We start from the raw sequence: 20,720 nt of genomic DNA, 5'->3' as shown, positions 1-20,720 counted from the left end.
TTCTTCCAGTGCGCTAAAGAATTCTGTTTTATTCCCATTAGGGGCATAAATCCCTACTATTATCATTGTTTCACCTTGCCATTTAATGCGTACCGCAATTATCCTTCCTTCCTCATCCTTAAATAATTGGTGCGCCTCAATTTTGTTTTTAATGTAAAGTACTACACCTCTTTTTTCCCACTATCTGAAGAAATGAATTCATTCCCTAACCTCCTATTGACCAGGATTTTCCTGTGTTTTTTAGCCATATGCGTTTCTTGTAAGCACATGACATCCGGGTTTGCCTTTTTTAAAATACGCTCAATTCCATTCCGTTTCTTCTTGTCGTTCAAACCATTAACATTCCAACTCCATAATTTTAGTGACATTTTATTTTATTTTGTTTCTTTAATTTATTTAACCTAAAGTCTCTCTGACTCTTCTCCTTCTGTATCTTCTTCCTCTTCCTCTGGCTTTCTTTCGATCAGTTCTTCCTCTTCTCCTGATTCTATGTCCTCCCTCCGTCCTTTTCCCCCTTCGGCCCCTTTCGGCTCTTCCTCTCCATGTTGGAGATCTTTATATCTTCTTGTGAACTTTCCTATTTCCTCGGGATTTGTCAGCCTTCTTTTGATTCCTTTGTAAAAGAAAGAGACGCCCTCCGGAAATTCCCAGCGAAAATCTATTCTGTTTTTCTTAAGCAGGTATACCAGTGGTTTATAGGGTTCTCTTCGCTTCAACAGTCTTATTGGGATATCTTTAAATATAATTATGTAATTTCCGTCGATGTACAGTCTCTTCTCTCTGTTTTTTTGCAAAATCAGGTTTCTCATCTCTTTATCTTTAAACATGACTAAGCAGTCTCCTGGGAGTTTCTTCGCTTTGCTTGTTTTAGTTCTCAGTCTATATGCATTTTGTATTGTTTCTGCCACTTCCTCCTCCGCTAACCCCATCCATTGTGCTATTTCCTTTATCAATCTCTCTTTTATATTTTCATTTTGTAGTTCCGGGATCTGTCTCAGCCTTAAATTCACTTCTCTTTGTTTGAGTTCATTCATCGCGATAGAGTCTTTTAAGTCTTCTTGCGTTTTGTGCAAGTCTGCTATCTCACCTTTCATTTTTTCTTCTTCCCTTCTCATCTCTTTCATTTCCTGTTTGGTCTTTTTTAGCCCCTCATCCATTCTTTTTGATATCTCCTTAATCTGTCCTTTAAGCTCACTTACTGTCTCTTCAATTTTTTTGTCCATTTTTCCAATTTTTTTATCTACCTGCTCTAGTTTTGTCTCTAAGTTTTTCTCACTTTGCTTTATTTCTGCGAACATCCTCAAAATTTCTGTTTTAAATTCCGTTTCCTGTTTTGAGCTTTTCCTGTCAGATGGGGTCCCCCCCTCCGCCCCTTTTTTTTGAGTATGTGACATTGTCCCGTCTGTTTAGATGTCAAATAATCCACTTGTTATTCCCTGGCAAACCGTCTTCCCGTATATCAAAACTGTTACAAAACTATTACCTTTGAGACGTCTCTTGGGTTTAGAGCTTATCCCTAAACCGCTACCCAATTTGCCACCACTAGGGGGCAGTAACAGGAGGAATAGAAGATATTCGGCCTTACCTAAGTAAACAGCAGATCGCTATAAACGGTACGGGGTACAATAGCTTTATTTAAAACTCCCCTCCAAATATTTTATATTTAACTACAGCCCCTTCCCCTCTGAGCCTAGTAGTAAGATAGCTCAGCGTTGAGTCTCAAAATCATACAAATTATAATCTTCCTGCCCCTATTCGGGCTATTCCAACCGAGGTCTGCCGAAAAAACTGAATTTATCTCCCCAAACAGGGCTCACATCAATAGTTGGTTCCGGTCAAAATCCTAATGTCCAATTAACCTGATATCCGAGAATTTAACTTATAAATTTTTAGCAGTTCAAGTAGTCCCGGCAATCCAGACAGTATTATGGATTTGGTAGTCCAAATATTCCGAATAGTCCCCACAGTCCAGGTTTAGATGATGAGCGTCGTGAGAAGGTGGCTTCCGGAGCTATAAGGCTGGGTTCAAACTAACAGTTTAGGTAAACGGGATGGCTGTATCTTAACAATGAACGTTCATATTTCGTTGAGCCAGGAGGAGAGTTCTCTCCCTATAACCAAAGCTCAGGAGAAGTGCGAATGAGGAGGTACAAATAAAGTTCCCTTTAGTTCTAAGAGGAAAGAAAAAAAAACGCAGTGTGTGCTCCCGACCTCCAAAAAGAAATTTCTTTTAGTTGACTTCCCCAACCGGAATGGCAACGCAGTCAGACGATGGTGGATACGGGGGTAAACCCCTCCAGCAGTGAACTGCAAGTTTTTAATGTCCTATATCCCGTTGATTAAGAGTTTTAAGAATCACTTTTAGAGCTTTAAAATGGCGTCTGAGGCACCTCTTCTTATTTCCCCCACCTGAAATGGCGTTGGAGAGTCTTCTAGCTGCTTAAAGTTTCCCAGGGATATTTTAGTAAGCAGTCCCGTCTGTATTCCAACTATGCGGTAGCCCTGTTGTCTGGGTATTTTCCTCTATCTCGCCTCCTTTCTGCTCCCTCTTAGCTTTCCCCCCTTTGTAAAAGAAAAAGGGGGGTTTCTTTTTACTTTCAACTTTAGCTGCCCGAGGGAGACGGAAACAGTATCCACTGGCGGTAACTTACTTTCTTTTTCGGGCTCTGCTCGCGGCGCTGCGTCGTTCCTCCAATGAAGTCAAAACCGACGCTGAACTCGAGCTTCCTCCACTTTTTACTCGGGGACTTCCTTGGTGTATTTTATATCCAATTTAAAGAGTAAGTCTGTTTTATGGTCCCGAGTTTCTTCGTCTCTGAGAGTGGAGCGCTATCCCTCGCAGGCTCGGGGCTTCGCTAAATCGCCATTCTAACGCCGCTGTAATGGCTGCCCGACTGCCGACCGCTCGTTCCGTCGTACTCTTCGCCTTTTCCAAAAAGACTACCTGACGACCGGACGGGCGGCTGCCTGGCACTGCCGGGTACCTGGACCTCTGGCCACCCACCAGAGGGTTAAAGGAAGGTTTTGGCGCCCTAAAGACCTCCAAAATCTGGCGAAAAAGCAAGGGTTTCCTCCGCAGAAAGAACCCTCGCCTGCAGTAGGTTCCGCGCTCCACCGGAAGTCCCTATTATCTATTTTCTATGTATTTTGTATTTTTCATTTCTATTTTTGTATTTTTTGTATTTTTATTTTTTCTCTTTTTTATTCTGTAATTTTTTCCTGTTTATAAAATTTTAATAACCATCCATTTAAAAAAAAGAGAGAGAAGCACTTGGCCCAATTTTAGCCTTTGATTCTGTGAGAGGCGCGCAGTGCTTGGTCTTACGCTGCAGCTCAACTTTAACTAGGTTTACAGCAGAGGAGCAAGTCCTGGAGGGCTGGCTTCCTATTCTGCCTCTATGGGTGAGTTGGCATTGATGAGGAAAATTGCGGGGTGTGAGGCTACTATATTTTTTCACAATATAGTCCGGCCCACCACATGCTCTTGTGGGATGTGAAACACAAGAGCAGTCAAGTACAACATTCCTAGAGTGCACATGTTTACACATGGGGAGGAATGTTTGTCCAGCCAGCAGGTAAACTTCCTGTTTCCTTCTGGGCTGGGAGAAACTTCCTCTACATGTGACTAAAGGTGGGTGTGGCCTCACCTGTGCAGGTAAGGACAAAAGCACAGGGCAGGGCAGCCATCTCTCTCTCTCTTTCACCACATGCATCGAAGAAGCAAGATCTGCTTAGCCAAAGATGCCCTCTTGGCCTCCAGCCAAGAGAGGACAAAGGGACTGTCTTCTTATGGAATAGTTTTCAAGTGTATGTTACTTTTCTAAGCTAAGTCTGCCTTCTGGGATCCGATTGTGAACAGAATGTGAGTAAACTCGTTTTATACTTTTATGGAAGACTGTGTCGTGTCTTATCTTTTATGAGGGAATAAGGGGAAAATACCAGAACAGTTATTATAGAGGCTTTAGCGAGCCTGAGCAAAGGCATCCGCTGCCAATTTTAGAAGAGGGGAATGTTACTCTGCTAAATTGTGGAACTTGTTAAGACAAGTTGGATAAGCATATAATCAGACAATGTATCCTCTCCTGCATCCCTGAACATTCCCACAGGTCTGAGGGACGGTGGACAGGCCATAGGCAAACATGTCCAGGCACCTCTTAAGTAAAGCTAAAGGTAAAGGGAGCCCTGACCATTAGGTCCAGTCATGACCGACTCGGGGTTGCAGCGCTCATCTCACCTTATTGGCCGCCGAGGGAGCCGCCATAAAGCTTCCGGGTCATGTGGCCAGCAGGACTACGCCGCTTCTGGCAAACCAGAGCAGCGCACGGAAACACCGTTTACCTTCCCGCCGGAGCGGCACCTATTGATCTACAGTGGTGCCCCGCAAGACGAACGCCTCGCAAGACGGAAAACCCGCTAGACGAAAGGGTTTTCCATTTTGGAGGCGCTTCACAAAACGAATTTCCCTATGGGCTTCTTCGCAAGACGAAAATGTCTTGCGAGTTCCTGCGGGTTTTTTTTACCTTCCCCCCCCTTTTCCTAAGACGCTAAGCCGCTTATCAGCTGATCCGCTGATAAGCCGCTTAACAGCTGATCGCTAAAAGCCGTTAAACCGCTAATAGCGCTAATCCGCTAAGCTGTCAATGGGCTTGCTTCGGAAGACGAAAAAAACGCTATACGAAGAGCCTCACGGAATGGATTAATTTCGTCTTGCGAGCCACCACTGTACTTGCACTTGGACGTGCTTTCAAACTGCTAGGTTGGCAGGAGCAGGGACCGAGCAACGGGAGCTCAGCCCGTCGTGGGGATTCGAACCGCCAACCTTCTGATCCTCAAGCCCTAGGCCTCTACGGTTTAGACCGCAGCGCCCCCCGCGTCCCTCCTGCACATCCATACCCTGGGGCAAGTCTGGGGATGGGCTCTTGGTTTCTTTGGCCAACTAACTGCTCAGTAAGTGTCACCTTTGGGCCAACTAACTGCTCAGTAAGTGTCACCTTTGACCCTGGAGATAGAGGGGGAAATAGTCCTTTCCTTAAGGGCAAGAATGGCGTTGGAATGGAGGAAATTGATGCAGGGGGTGGATTTTCTGAAGTGAGGGGCTTTTCCTAAGCCAGCATTCCATAGGTGAAGTGGCTTGACAGATTTCTTGCAACAAAGGATCACTTTGGGCAATAGAAACCAGTTCATGGGCTTTTGATGGACTGAGTCCATTGTTCTCTCAACAGGCGGCCACTCAGGAGCTCAGTCAAGCTGGCGAAGCTCCGCTGCCCGCAGAAGGGAAACAGGCAGCAGCCCAAGACAGATTCTGTCCACTAGAGGCCGCTAAGCGCTATTGGCTAGCTGTCCAAATCCGATGCTTTTGATTGGGCTATACGCAGCAGTATGTAAATACAGAGTTCATGCCCAAGTCCCTGCTCATATTGATAGGCTTTCATACCAGAAAGAGGGAAGCAGGGTCTTTTCTTCTTAAAAAAAGATGTGGTGCTTGGTGCGACAGGGGAAGGAAAGGGCTTTCTCGAGCTCATTGTCTCGCGCCCTAGCTATGTGGAGGGGTTTCTGGGGAAGGCGAGATCCCTAGCGAATTCCCCCCTCGGAAATTCTGTGTAGCGTATTCTTAGAAAAGGAAAAAAAGGAAAAAGGAGGGGGAGAGAAAAGACTGAAAGGGAAGAAAGGTTTCCTCTGTTCCCCTCCACTCTTCCAAAATAATTCTGAGCTGAGGTGCAGAGCTCTTTTCTCCCTTGTGACCTCCCCACCCTCCTCCTCCTCCCTCCCACCTAACTGGCTGTGTCACCTTGCCTGCCAATCATACCTCCCTTTGAACTGAAGCAGAGTCCCATCCCTGTTTGTGCCAGTTCTGGAGTCTAAAAGCCGTGGAACAGAAAATCCAAGTGTTAAAGATATAACCCATTACTCGGACGCAAAAAAATCTGGGGGACAAATCGACGCAATATGGCTAACAAAAAAGCTGATGTTAAGTTTAGAAAAAGCAGAAATACTAAACAGATTGATATCAGATCATAATCCGGTATCGGTAATAATGAAATTTCAAAATCATACTAAGGGAAGGTGAAAAATGAACGAGGAGGTATGGAGAGACGATCAAAGGGTTAAAAGGGCAAAGGAAATATTGAAAGAATTTTATGAAATAAATGAAAATCAGGATACGGATAAAAAAAATGATTTGGGAAGCGAGCAAAGCCTATATGAGAGGGTTTGTAATACAGTGGTGCCCCGCAAGACGAATGCCTCGCAAGACGGAAAACCCGCAAGACGAAAGGGTTTTCCGTTTGCGAGTTGCTTCGCAAGACGAATTTCCCTATGGGCTTGCTTCGCAAGAAGAAAGCCCATAGGGAAATCTCCGGGGACCTCTTTTAAATGCTGGCGGTGGGGAGCAAAGCCTTTCCCCCCCCCCTCCGGCCTTCAGAAGAGGTCCAGGAAGGCCGGCGGGCGCCGAAAGGCTTTGCTCCCCACCGCCAGCATTTTAAAAGCGGTCCGGGATAGCAGGGAAGCGCTTCCCGTTATCCCGGACGGCTTTTGAAGGCAGGCGGGGGGGAGCAAAAACTTTTGCCCCCCGCCGGCCTTCAGAAGAGGTCCTGGACCTCTTCTGAAGGCCGGCGGGGGGCAAAGGTCTTTGCTCCTGCCTTCCTTCCCGGGAGAGCGGAGAAACGCACTGCGTTTCTCCGCTATCCCGGATGGCTTTTGAAGGCAGGCGGGGGGGAGCAAAGACTTTCGGCCCCCGCTGGCCTTCCCCCCACCTGCCTTCCCGGGGGCTTTAAAATCGCCCCGGGACAGTGGAGTCCCGCTTTTCTTCCCACCCCCAGCATTTTAAAAAACCCCGGGACAGCGGAGAAGTCCTCTGCTGTCCCGGGGTTTTTTTAAATGCTGGGGGTGGGAAGAAAAGCCCTTGTCCCCCCCCCCCCAGCCTTCAGAAGAGGTCGAGGGACAGACTGTCCCCGGACCTGGTCTGAAGGCGGTTTCCATAGGAACGCATTGATTGATTTTCAGTGCATTCCTATGGGAAACCGTGCTTCGCAAGACGAAAAAACTTGCGGAACGAATTAATTTCGTCTTGCGAGGCACCACTGTACAACAAAAGGGAAAGATAAGGAGAAATAAAGATACCGGTAATAATATTATGGAAATAAATAAACAAATAAGAGAGAAAGAAAAAGACCTAGTGAAAAACCCAGAGAATGAAGATATCCTCCAACAAATAAAGAATTTACAAGCCCACCTATCAAATTTAATAAATAGGGAAGTAGAGAAAACAATTATATGGATGAAACAATGATATTTTGAACTGGCAAATAAACCGGGTAGGATGCTGGCATGGTTTATCAAAGAAAGACAGGTAGAAAGAGTAATAAATAGAATTATTGACGAAGAAAAGGAAATCATTGACCCAAAACAAATTAAAGAAAATTTTATAAAATATTACAAAAATTTATATAAAGTAGAATTAAAAGAGGAAAAGATAATTCAAAAATACCTATCAGAAAATAGACTACCAGATATAGAAGAAGAATATGCAATATTAAATTCAAATATTGAACTTGAAGAGATTAAAAAAGTGATTAAAAATATGAAGGAGGGGAAATGCCTGGACCAGACAGAATCTCAGTAACATATTATTAAAAAATAGAGGAAATAATAACACCCAAATTGTAATTAATTATGAATGAAATACTGAGCTGATACTGATAAAGGAGAAATACTGAGCTGGTCCAGGGGGGAGGTTACCGTGGGGCGAGGTCCAGGACCTGAGTTGAGGGTCGGCAGACAGTCCTCCTCGGCCGAAGCGGGGTCCACAGCGAGACGCCGGGCAAGGACAGGAACTCTGGGGGAACAGGACTGGATGCTGGCCAAAACAGCTCTTCAACGACGTTGCTCCCGCAACCTGGGACCGGGCTGACTGGCCTTTATCTTCTCTGAGGAGAGGGCGGTACCGGCCCCCAGGAGACCCACCTCTCCTGGCCTTAAGGCGAGCATTCCACCTGGGAGAAACCAGTTCCCTTCGCCTCTCTGCCCTGAGCCTCTCCAGTTCAGGAGAGGCTGAAGGGTTACTGGGCCCAGGGGAAGACTCACCTGTAGGCACTGAGTCCTCAACCACCTCCGGAGCCAGAGTGGATTCACCTGGTGTCTGCTCCTGAGGATCCGGCACAGGTGCAGGCGCTTCAGAATCAAGGCCTTGCCCCAGTTCAGCCGGCCCTGGAGGTGGGGACTCCTGTGCAGGCTGGGATTCCTCCGGTTCAGCCTCTGAATCGAATTCCCAGCCCCCCCCCCTCAATCAAGGGTCTGGACCCGGCTTGCTGGGGTACGCCGCATGGAAGTCTCGGAGGCAGGCAGGCACGTGGACGTTGGCTGCTGGTTCCCAGGAATGGTCCTCCGGTCCATACCCCTTCTAGTCTATGAGATACTGCAGATTTCCCCTGCGGTATCGGGAGTCCAGAATGTGTTCCACCTCATACTCAGGCTCCCCCAAACCAAAACTGACTGCAGTCGGGGATGGTTCGGGTGGAACTCGTTGGGTGAGGCCACTGGACTCAGAAGGGACCTGTGGAATACCGGGTGAACCTTCAGGGTTGCGGGCATCCGGAGACGGAATGCCACAGGCGAGACCTGGTCCACGATAGGAAACGGGCCGGTGAAACGGGTGTCCAGCTTCCCCGAAGGTCGAGAGGGGTGGAGGTGGCGAGTGGAGAGCCATACCAGGTCATCGACGTGGAGTTCCGGCCCCACCTGGCGGTGGCGGTCGGCCTGGGCCTTGTACGCCTCCTTGGCCTGGCGCAGTTGCTCCATCAAAAGCTGTTGCTGGGACTGGAGCTCCTGAAGCCACTCCGTCACCGCAGGGACCACGGATGTCGGCAGCACATCCGGAAACAGCCATGGATGATAACCCTAACTGGCCTGGAACGGGGTCTGCTGGGTGGATGCATTCACCGCATTGTTGTAGACAAACTCCGCCAATGCTAGGTGGTCGACCCAGTCATCTTGCTGGTAGCTGCAGTAACACCGGAGGTACTGCACCAGCACCGCGTTCGCCCGTTCTGTCTGGCCATCGGTCTGTGGGTGGTAGGCTGATGAGAGACAGACCTCTGTCCCCAGGGTCGGGTGCAATGCTCACCAGAAACAGGATGTGAACTAGACGCCCTGGGCGGACACCACACACTCAGGTAGGCCATGCAGGCGGAAGACATGCTGAAGGTACAGCTGAGCGGTTTCCTTAGCTGTGGGTACGGATGGGCAGGGGGCACAGTGCACCATCTTAGTGAAATGGTCGGAGAAAACTAGAAGGCAGGTACAGCCACGAAATGGGGGTAAGTCCACTACAAAGTCCAGCAAAACCGTGTGCCAAGGATGTGGTGGGACTGGCAATGGCTGAAGTAGGCCAGGGGGTCGCCCGGTAGGGCCCTTGGCCCACCGGCAGACATCACAACCAGCGACGTAGCGAGCCACGTCAGCCTTCAGGCGGGGCCACCAAAACTCACGGTTTACCAGATGGGTGGCCCGATACCGCCTAAAGTGTCCCGCTGCTGGGGCATCATGGGTCATCCGGAGAACCTCAGCCTGCAGTTGCCCTGGCGGAATGTACAGGCGACCGTGGTGCAGCAGAAGGCCCTGATGCAAGACCAGCCCCGGATACTGAGGGCATGACCCTTCGGCCAGTTCCCGGAGTCGTTCCTGGGCCCAAGCGTCGACCCGCTGCTGTTCCCGCACCCGAGACTGCAGTGTCTCAGCCTCCTGGGTGGCCAGGAACGCAGCCGGTGGTAGGATCGTGGTGGGTACTGCTTGCTGTACCGTGTCAGCGTTGTCTTCAGGTTTCCGGGACAGGGCATCCGCCTTCTGGTTTTGGGAGCTAGGGATGTAGCGGATCCGAAACTGGAACCGGGAAAAGAACAACGCCCACCGGATCTCCCTTTGGTTCTGCTTGCGGGTGGTCTGGAGGTACTCCAGGTTCCGGTGGTCGGTTCTCACCTCCACCGGGTGTCGTGCCCCCTCAAGATGGTGGTGCCAGACCTCAAAGGCCACCTTGATGGCCAGTAGTTCCCGCTCCCATACGGTATAGTTACGCTCCGCTGGAAGGAGCTAGCGGGAATAGAAGGCGCAGGGTAAGAGTGGCGCATCAGGTCCATACTGCTGAGACAAGACGGCACCGAGAGCCGTACTGGAGGCGTCGGTCTCTACCACAAAGGGTCGAGAGGGATCAGGATGTTGCAAGATCAGCACTTTCTGGAAACAGGCCTTGAACCCCTGAAACGCCTCCTCTGCCTCCTTGTCCCAGGAAAATGGCATCTTGGGGCGCAGTAGCCAGGTCAACGGGTGGTGCGATGAGCATAATCTGCAATGAAGGTCCGGTAATTGTTGGCGAACCCCAGGAAACGCTGTAGGTCCTTGCGGTTCCGAGGTGCCGCCCATTCCCGAACCGCTGCCACCTTCCCAGGATCCATCTGCACCCCATCTGGAGAGAGTCGGTGACCAAGGAAGTCCACTGACCGCTGATGGAACTCGCACTTGCTGAGCTTCGCATACAGGCGGTGCTCTCGCTAGCGCTGCAGCACGGTCCGGACATGACCCTCATGGCGAGCCGGGTCACGGGAGAAAACCAGAATGTCATCCAAGTACACCACCACGTACTTGTCTAGCAAGTCCTGGAACACGTGGTTGATGTACCGTTGGAACACAGCGGGTGCGTTGCACAATCCGGAGGGGCATAACCAGGTATTTGAACTGCCCGTATCGGGTCCTGAATGCTGTCTTCCACTCATCCCCAGCTTGGATCTGAATTAAATTGTAGGGCCCCCGGAGGTCTAGCTTGGTGAACACCTGTGCCCCTTGCACCCGCCCCAGCAACTCCAAAATAAGGGGCAAGGGGTACCGGTCTAGGATGGTAATTTTGTTCAGGGCCCGGTAATCATGGCAAAGGCGAAACTCCCCACATTTCTTCTTAACGAAGAGCACTGGCTCAGCGGTGGTAGAAGGCCTAATGAAACCACGCTCCAGGCTCTTGCGCAGGAAGTCCTGCAAAGCTTCGTGCTCTGGCTCTGTTAGAGAGTATAAGCGACTCACCGGCAGGGGCGCTCCGGGCTGGAGGTCTATGCCGCATTCAAAAGACCGATGCGGTGGCAGCTGGTCTGCCCCCCGTTCCTCGAACACGTCTTGGTAGTCCCGGTACTCGGCGGGGAGCGTGGATGCAGCCTCCTCAGTGGGTGCGGCTGCTAGCATCTCGGACCGAGCATGGGGACATGGGTCTGGAAAGTGCACAGTCCGATTGACCCAGTCAATCTGAACATTGTGAGCCTCCAGCCAGTCCATCCCGAGCACCAGGGGGAACCGGGGCATGGAGGCAATGTCAAAAGTTCGCACCTCCCGGTGCTGCTGGAGACACATGACCAAGGGCTGGGTCTCCCGAGTGACGGCACCCGAACACAGGAGCCGTCCGTCAATTGCCTCCACCTGTACCGGTTCTGGCTTGTTCTGAAGTGGCACCTGATGAGCGGCAAAGGCAGCGTCCATATAGGAGCGGGTTGCCCCCAAATCTACCAGAGCGTGGGTAAGAATCCAGGGCCCACCTGGAGGGTAGAGATGCACTGGAACCATGAGATGTCACAATTCCACTGGTGAGGGCCCCTCTTGCATGGTTTGGGACCCCAGGTTGCTAGGGCCTTCGGCTACAGAGGTTGGCGGTTTTCCTGCGACTGGCATCTTCTTGGGACAGGTTCGGGCGTAATATCCACTCCCACCGCAGTAAAGACACAGGTTCCCCTCCCGACGCCGCATCTTCTCCGAGGGGGAGAGGCGAGGTCGCGCAGCCCCGAGCTGCGTTGGCTCGTCCGGCAACTCGGCTGCGGGCATGGACCTGCTGGGAAGGACAGGAGCCAGGAGCTGGGGGTGCTGGCGGTCCCGGGCCTGGCGACGGTCCTCCAACCGATCCTCTATCTGCAGGCTCCGCTGAATAAGGGCGTCCAGCATGGTGGGACGATCCATCATGGCCAACTGGTCCAGTATCTCGTCCGACAGTCCCTCAAGATACTGGTCCCAAAGTGCAGAGTCATTCCAAGACAAGTCTTGCGCCAACAGCCGAAATTCCATGGTGTAGGAGGCCGCAGTGGACTTGCCCTGTTTCAAACGCCTAATTGCCCAGTTGGCTTGACTCTCCTTCTGGGGGTTGCCGAATGCGGCCTCCAAATGGTTGCAAAACCCCATATAGTCTGTCGGCAAGGGGGAGTCTTGCCTGAGCAGTGGCAATGCCCACTTGGCTGCCTGGTCCTTTAACAAATTTATGATCAAAACATGTGAAAGCTTAAATTTAGGTAAAAGATTTATGAATGGAATTCAAGCAATCTACAAAAAACAAACAGCTAAATTAATCCTAAACAACGAAATTACAGAAGAATTCGACATAGAGAGAGGGATGCGACAGGGATGTCCTTTATCCCCACTCCTATTTATAACAATATTAGAAACTCTATTAATAGCTCTGAGAAAGGATGAAGAAATAAAGGGCATATGTCTTGGGACACAGTGTTATAAAGTAAGAGGATTTGCAGATGATGTGATCATTACAACCGAAACACCAAAAGAAAGTATAAATAAAGCATTGGAAAGAATGAAAGAATTTGGTGAAGTAGCAGGATTCAAATTGAACAAAGATAAATCGAAATTGATAACTAAAAATATAGGCGAGAAAGGAAAAAAGGAATTAGAAGAAATAACAGGACTAAAAATAGAAAATAAAGTGAACTACTTAGGGATATGGATTACAAATAAAAATACAAATTTATTTAAGGATAATTATATTAAAAAATGGAAAGAAATTAAAGGAAGTATGGACAAATGGGGAAAATTAAAACTATCATTAGGAGGAAGAATATCTATGATTAAAATGATGATACTCCCCAAAATTCTACTTTTATTCCAAACGATTCCAATTGTAATAGGAACTAAATATTTTATAAGCTGGCAAAGAGATCTTGCAAATTTTATATGGCAGGGGGGGAAAGCAAGGATAAAATCAGAAGTAATGATGGGCCCAAAAGAAAGTGAAGGATTCGCAGTGCCAGATTTAAGGAAGTATTCTGAGGCAGTGTGTTGGTGCTGGATAAAAAAATGGATATTATTAAAAGATAATGAAGTCCTAACATTAGAGGGCTGGGACAAAATATATGGCTGGCACGGCTACTTATTCTATGATAAAAAAGAACAACACAAAAAAATTACAAACCACATAGTAAGAAAGGCTCTATTGGATGTCTGGGAAAGAACAAAAGGAAAAATTATTGAGAAAACTCCCCAATGGGTTTCACCAGTGGAAGCAAATACAACATTAAAGAGTAATGTAAAAGAGACTTGGCCAACATATAAGGAAATATTAGAGGAAGCAGATGGAAATATTAAATTAAAAACTTACGAACAATTACAAACATTTAGAATAAATTGGTTACAATATTATCAATTAAAAGCAACTTATGAAAAAGACATAAAAAGGGGGGATTTGAAAATAAAACCTCAAAATTAGAAAAGGAAATACTACAGAGCGATCAAAAAATACTTGCAAAAATGTATAGACTATTAATGAAAACCACCCTAGAACAAGAGACGAAAGGGGAAAACATGTTAAAATGGGAGCACGATTTGGGATATGAGATAGATCTGGAAAGATGGAAAACTTTTTGGGAGGAAAATATAAATTTTACTGCTTGTGATTTATTAAGGGAGAATTTCAGAAAAATGCACCACAGATGGTACCTAAGCCCTGACAGATTGTCAAAAATAAATAAAAGGAACAACGACAAATGTTGGAAATGTAACAGAACAAAAGGTACTGTCAGGGAACTGCCATCAGAGAGAGAGATGGGGGAAAGGCTCCAGGAGAATAGGAGAGACCCTACAGCAGAAGCAGGAACCAGCAGGGGGAGCGCAGGAGTTCCAGCGGAAGGGGAATCGGAGGGAAGGCTCTGGGATACTTCTAGTGAGAATAGTGCAGAGGTATCAAGACCCCCGTTAGCAACTCCCACCCCTCGCCGGAAACTGTCACGCAGAGAGTCACGAAGGCGCATGTCCGTCAAACAGCTTTTATGTTGGAGTAAATTCCGCAGACGCCCACTGTCAGATTCTACCAGCGACTGACGGAGCCATGCTTTGGGGGCTCCGTTAGTGCCTGGGTTTGGTTGACCAGCCAAACCAGAGAGGGATTAAGCTTTTACGCACAAGCAGCTCATTATCCCATCACAGCAATCTGACAGTCTTTGAAAGCGGCTTGCGCAAGATGCGGATAAGGGGAAAACCGCCCCACTTGCCAGAAAGGTGCCTGGATTGGTGCAGAAATTTGGGGGGGATCACAGGAACTATCAAGCATTTAGAACGGAGATGCAATATGCTCTCAATCTACTGTTTGATGACTTCCCCGATGAGAGCTCTAGAGTGGCGTACGTGATTAGCCATCTAGAGGGAGGGGCAAAGGACTGGGTCTGACCCCTGATGGCAGCCAATAATGATATCTTAAAGGACACGAGGAAGTTTTTTCGCGCCCTGGACCTGATGTTTTCCAGTGAGATTGAGCAGGGGGTGGTGCGCAGGCAGTTAATGGCGTGCAAACAGGGGAGCCGATCTGTACGTGAGTACTGGACTGAGTTCACTATGCTGATTCATAGACTGGGGTGGGATCTGGCAAGTGAACCTATTCATATGATGTTTGAAGAAGGGCTCTCTCCGGCAGTGAAAGATGAACTTTCCCGGGCGCCCAGGGCGGAGTCTATGGATCAGCTGACTAAATCTGCGCTGGCCATAGGAGCGCGCCTAGAAGCAAGGGCTTTTGAAAAGCGGGAAGGGAAAGGGGAACGTTGGAAGGACTTCCGCATTCCAGAGATTCCGGAGCAGTCTTTCCCGCCAGCAGAGCCGATGGAACTTGGAACAGCGCGCGCGCACGCAGTTTCAAACACCAGTGAAGGGCGGAAGAAGGAGGGAAAGAGCGCCAAGAGATGTTATCTCTGCCAACAGCCAGGGCACTTTGCCAGAGTCTGTCCGCAGAGGAAGGAATGGCAAGGGATGGCGGGAACTGTTGGGGGGAAGGAGGAAGGAGAAACCGAGGAGCAAGTAAAAGCCAACGCCTGGCTGCCAACATCAGGGCACAGCAGCCAGGCCAGGGAGTAGTGAATGTGCCCACGCCGGAGCCTCCAAGACCAGCGCTTGTGATAGACGTGTTGCTGGAACTGTCAAACGGACACCCACTAAAGATAAAAGCGCTATTGGATTCAGGCAGCTCCTGTAATTTCATGAGTAAGGAGTTTGCAGCTGAACACCAGATACAGACTATTCCATTAAGTAAGCCTTTGCAGGCCATTGATGGGAGGGAACTGTTGGGAGGTGAAGTGAGCCAACAGACTGTACCAATGATTATGAGGGTGGCAAGACACACAGAACTGATAGCGTTTAACGTAGCCACCTTGGGAGGAGCTCCTATTATTTTGGGAATGAGCTGGCTGGCACTACACGATCCGCTAGTAGGCTGGCATCAGAGAGTGGTTTCCTTTGGATCAGCACATTGCCTAGAACACTGCAAGGAGGGAGAGGGTCAGGCAGGGGCCAGGGCCACTCTAGCAGGGATGGAAGTGACGGACAAGGGGAAGGTGCCACCACAATATGCTGACTTGATTGACGTCTTTAGCGAAAAGGAAGCAGATAAACTGCCACCGCACAGACCATTTGGCTGTCAAATTACCTTACTCCCAGGAGCACAATTGCCAGTGGGCAAGCTGTATGCAATGTCAGACAGTGAGATGCAGGAGTTAAGGGAATTCATTGACAAGAACCTCAAGCGAGGTTTCATCAGAGAGTCACGAGCGGTGGGGGGCAGCCCAGTGTTCTTTGTGGACAAAAAGAAGACGGGTAAACCCAGGCTGGTGTGTGATTTCAGGGCCCTAAATGCTGTGTCAGAACCAGTGACTTTCCCTATGCCTAGAATTGATGATATTCTGACACGGGTGAGAAAAGGGAAAATTTTTACCAAGCTGGACCTTAGGGGGGCATACAACTTGATACGTGTGAGGAAGGGGGATGAGTGGAAGACCACTATGTTCACCCCCTTGGGGGCTTTTGAGTATTTAGTTATGCCTTTCGGACTACAAGGGGGTTCGGCCTGCTTTCAATCATTCATGAATCACGTCCTGGGGCCATTGCTCTACAAGAACTGCGTAGCGTTCTTAGATGACGTCCTGGTGTACTCAGAGAATGAGGAGCAGCATGTGCGAGATGTAAGAGAAGTACTGAGCAAACTGCGAGAAAATCGGCTGTGGGTGAAACTGGAGAAGTGCCAGTTTCATACCAGGGAGGTGGAATTCCTGGGGTACCGGTTGTCTGACAAGGGGTTGGCCATGGATCCCAGCAAGGTTCAAGCGGTACTGGAATGGAAAACACCAAGGACCAAGAAGGACGTGCAAAGGTTCCTGGGCTTCGGAAACTTCTATAGAAAGTTCATCAAAAACTTTGCCCATTTAACAGCACAGCGCCCATCACGGATTGTCTTAGCAGCAAGAAAAAATTTGCTTGGACGGAAGAAGCGCAGCGGGCGTTCGAACGCTTAAAGGCGGCGTTTGCGTCGGAGGAGCAACTTTTGCACGTGGATCTACAGCAACCAATGAGAGTGGAGACTGACGCGTCAGACCGAGCGGTGGGAGCCGTGCTTCTCCAGCCGGGAAAAGATACATCTGAATGGAGACCGTGTGCATTCTTCTCGCGGAAGTTGAACAAATCCGAGAGGAACTACACAGTATACGACCGAGAACTGCTCGCCATTCATGAAGCATTCCGGAGATGGCGGCACTTGCTGATTGGGGCGCAGCACAAGGTTCAAGTCCGGACTGACCACAAAAATCTGGAGTACTGGAGAACAGCCCGAGTGCTGAACCAGAGACAAGTGAGATGGGCCCAGGAGTTCTCCAAATTCAACTTTGAGATTCATTACGTGCCAGGCTCTGAGAACGTAAGGGCGGACGCTCTTTCCAGAAAACCTGAGTACTCAGAGGGGGAGGGCGCGCCTGAGGCAAGGCATGTAATCCCTGAAGACCGCTGGGTGTGTGGGGCGGCATTGGTGGGGCAGAGAGAACTGTTAGAGGGTACGGAGAACGACGAATACGCCCAAGGGAAACTCAGAGAGCTCAGGAGGACAGAGGAGAACACAGGGGGGTTTGAAGAAAAGAACGGGGCGCTGTATTACAAAGGGGCACTGTACATACCCGATGGGGAACTGAGGGGCAGAGTACTCAAGCAGTTGCATGACAGCCCCACAGCGGGGCATTTTGGACAGCACAAAACCATGTGGTTGGTTACCAGGGAGTTTTGGTGGCCCAAGGTGAGGGAGGACGTACGGGAATATGTCAGGGGTTGCGACAGGTGCCAGCGAGCAAAAGGGGAGAGGGCGGCGCCAGCGGGGCTCTTACAACCCTTACCCACACCAGAAAGGCCATGGGAGGCAGTCTCCATAGATTTTATGACGGATCTGCCAAAATCCAAGGGCAAGACGGCTGTCATGGTGGTGGTAGATCTACTAACTAAGATGTGTCATTTTATAGCCTGTTCACATGCGGTCACAGCGGAGGAAACCGCCAAGTTGTTCGTAGAGCATATTTTCAGGTTGCATGGCGCCCCCTTGAGGGTGGTCAGCGATAGAGGGAAACAGTTTACTTCCAGGTTCTGGAGGAAGCTTATGAGCTTACTGCACGTGGAAATCAATTTCTCCACTGCCCGGCACCCAGAAACAAATGGGCAAGCGGAAAGGGCAAACGGGATTTTACAACAATACCTGAGGTGTTATGTAAAGGACCGAGAAAATGATTGGGTAGATAAGTTACCTCTGGCAGAATTCGCCTACAACAACGCGGAGAACGTGTCCACAGGGATGAGTCCCTTTCTGGCAAATTATGGGTGTCATCCCAGGGCATTTCCAGGAGAAGGAGGGGAGAGGTGGAGCGTGCCGGCGGCGGAACATTTTGTTGAAGAGATGGAAGCGATCCACCGTCAGCTTCAACTTAACTTAGAGAGAGCCAAGGAAGAATATAAAAAACAAGCAGACAGAAACAGGAGGGAAGGTGAAACTATAAGGGTGGGAGACCGGGTGTGGCTATCCACCCAGGGACTACCGTTCAAGGGAGGGTATAAGAAACAGATACCCAAAAGATTGGGACCCTTTGAGGTCATACAGCAGGTCAACCCAGTAGCATTCGAACTCAGACTGCCCAGTCACATGAAATTGCACCCAGTATTTCACAGGTCATTACTGTCGCCGTACCGAGAGGGACGTGAGTGGGGGGAGCGTGAGAGAGAGGTCACCCAAACGCCCGTGATAGAAGAGAGAGAACGCGACATGAACGTGGCAGGAATCATTGATTCCAGGTGGAAGGGGAATCAGGTGGAATATCTGGTAGAATGGGAGGGGGAAGCAGAGTCGGAAAACACTTGGGTACCCACGGAGGTAGTCAACGACGAGGTTTTAATAGAAACATTTCATCGGCGTTTCCCCAAAAAACCGCAACCCGTGGCACGATTTAGAAGGGAACACTTTGGGACCAACGATGAGGAAGGAGAGTTTGAAGGGTTCCCAGAGTCAGGGGTGGGTGAGGAAGCCGACTCCGACGAAGAAGAGGAAGACGGGGAGAGAGACGGTACGCCATGGCTAGAAGTGTTTGAATCCTCGGACGACGAGGAGAGTTCCTTCAGGGGCTTTCCGCCCTCACCGCCAGTGGGAGAGGAGGCGGGGGGTGAAGGGGGCCCTGGGGGGGAGGTGGATGTCAGGGAACTGCCATCAGAGAGAGAGATGGGGGAAAGGCTCCAGGAGAATAGGAGAGACCCTACAGCAGAAGCAGGAACCAGCAGGGGGAGCGCAGGAGTTCCAGCGGAAGGGGAATTGGAGGGAAGGCTCTGGGATACTTCTAGTGAGAATAGTGCAGAGGTATCAAGACCCCCGTTAGCAACTCCCACCCCTCGCCGGAAACTGTCACGCAGAGAGTCACGAAGGCGCATGTCCGTCAAACAGCTTTTATGCTGGAGTAAATTCCGCAGACGCCCACTGTCAGATTCTACCAGCGACTGACGGAGCCATGCTTTGGGGGCTCCGTTAGTGCCTGGGTTTGGTTGACCAGCCAAACCAGAGAGGGATTAAGCTTTTACGCACAAGCAGCTAATTATCCCATCACAGGTACATTATATCACATGTGGTGGACTTGCCCAAAGATTAAAATCTTTTGGGACATGATCCATGACGAAATAAAAAAATTGATAAGGACATCACATAAAAAAAAGGCAGAGGCATATTTATTAGGAATCTTAGATAAAGATATCCCCAAAGAGAAAATTAACTTATTTCTATACGCGACAACAGCGGCAAGAATTTTGATTGCTAGCTATTGGAAAGAGGAAAGCATCCCAACAAAAAGAGAATGGTTGGGGAAACTTTGCGAGTACCTGGAATTAGCAAAATTGACAGATATAATAAGGAGAAAATCCAAAACTATGGTTATGAAGCAATGGGAGTGTTTAAATTATTATTTAGAAAACCAGGGCTCAACTACAAAAATCTGGTTGTGTTTAGAATAATCTTCTGCGTAATATAAAAAAGTGAGACATTAAGGAAACCCAAAGGGAAAATATGAAGAACAGAGGCTCTGAAGAACGGATTATTAAAAACGCGTGAGGTGAACGGTGGAAGTGGTTTTTTTATTTTCTTTTTTTCTTTTTCTTTTCCCCTTTTTTCTTTTTTCTTTCAAAAGTAACAATTTGTTTAAGGTAGATAAGGACAAGACGAAATTATACAATTGAATGTAAATATAGATGAGAAATGGCTATGTATTGTGAGTACTTATCTACTTTTAAAAAAATTTCATATATGACCTGTTTTTTTACTTTTTTATTCTCTTTTTGTTCCCTTTTTCTTTATTCTGATATCTTACATTTCATTTCACTGTGTTATCATGAATAGCATTTTATAGAGGTATAAATAACTGTAAATATGGGGGACTTCCGGGTTGGCGCCTGCAGCAATGGCTGAATTCCTCTGATCGGGAGGAATTTGCTTCGTGGAAATCAGGGCCGCCACGGCGAAGGCGGGGACCCACTAAAAATCACAGGCGGGAGAAGCCTGTGAACATGGGATTCGGCTGGCACCTTTTGCGCCTCCCCTACTCGTGGGGAAACCCGTTTTCGGGGATCCGGAGCGACGTGGGGTGAGTGGCATGGTGCTTCGAATTGACTGCTTCTTTTACGGAGTGAAGCCGCATTGCTGTTGCCGGAGAGCGCTGACTTTTTCCTGTGGACAATTTGATCTTAAAACAACTACCCGTGAGTAGAACAGAAAATTGTTCCCACTCATATTCCCAAGCAGGGCCGGACCTCTGATGAGCCAGAGTGAGGCAGCTGCCCAGAATGGCTGGGGCAACCCAGTCCGATGGACAGCATAGAAATCTCAAGGTTGAATTTGTCTGATTTCCTTTCAGAGCCATTCAAGTTGGTACTTTTCAGCACCTAGGGGTGTAGTGGCATCTGGACCATGGACCTCTCAGCTGGTGACTTGTGGGAGTCAGTCTGCAGCTCACCACACCTCAGCCAGTGGGATGTATCACCAGAGTTTACAGAACCCCAGCCGAGTCTTCAGAGATGTCCTGCTCTCAGCAGTGGCGGAGCAGGGTGGGGGCGGTCCGCACTGGGTGTCATCCTGCGGGGGGGGGGGGAGACAT

Source organism: Podarcis melisellensis, assembly GCF_964234715.1.
Source record: "Podarcis melisellensis genome assembly, chromosome: W".
NCBI lineage: Eukaryota > Metazoa > Chordata > Lepidosauria > Squamata > Lacertidae > Podarcis > Podarcis melisellensis.
This window is presented reverse-complemented; position numbering follows the sequence as displayed.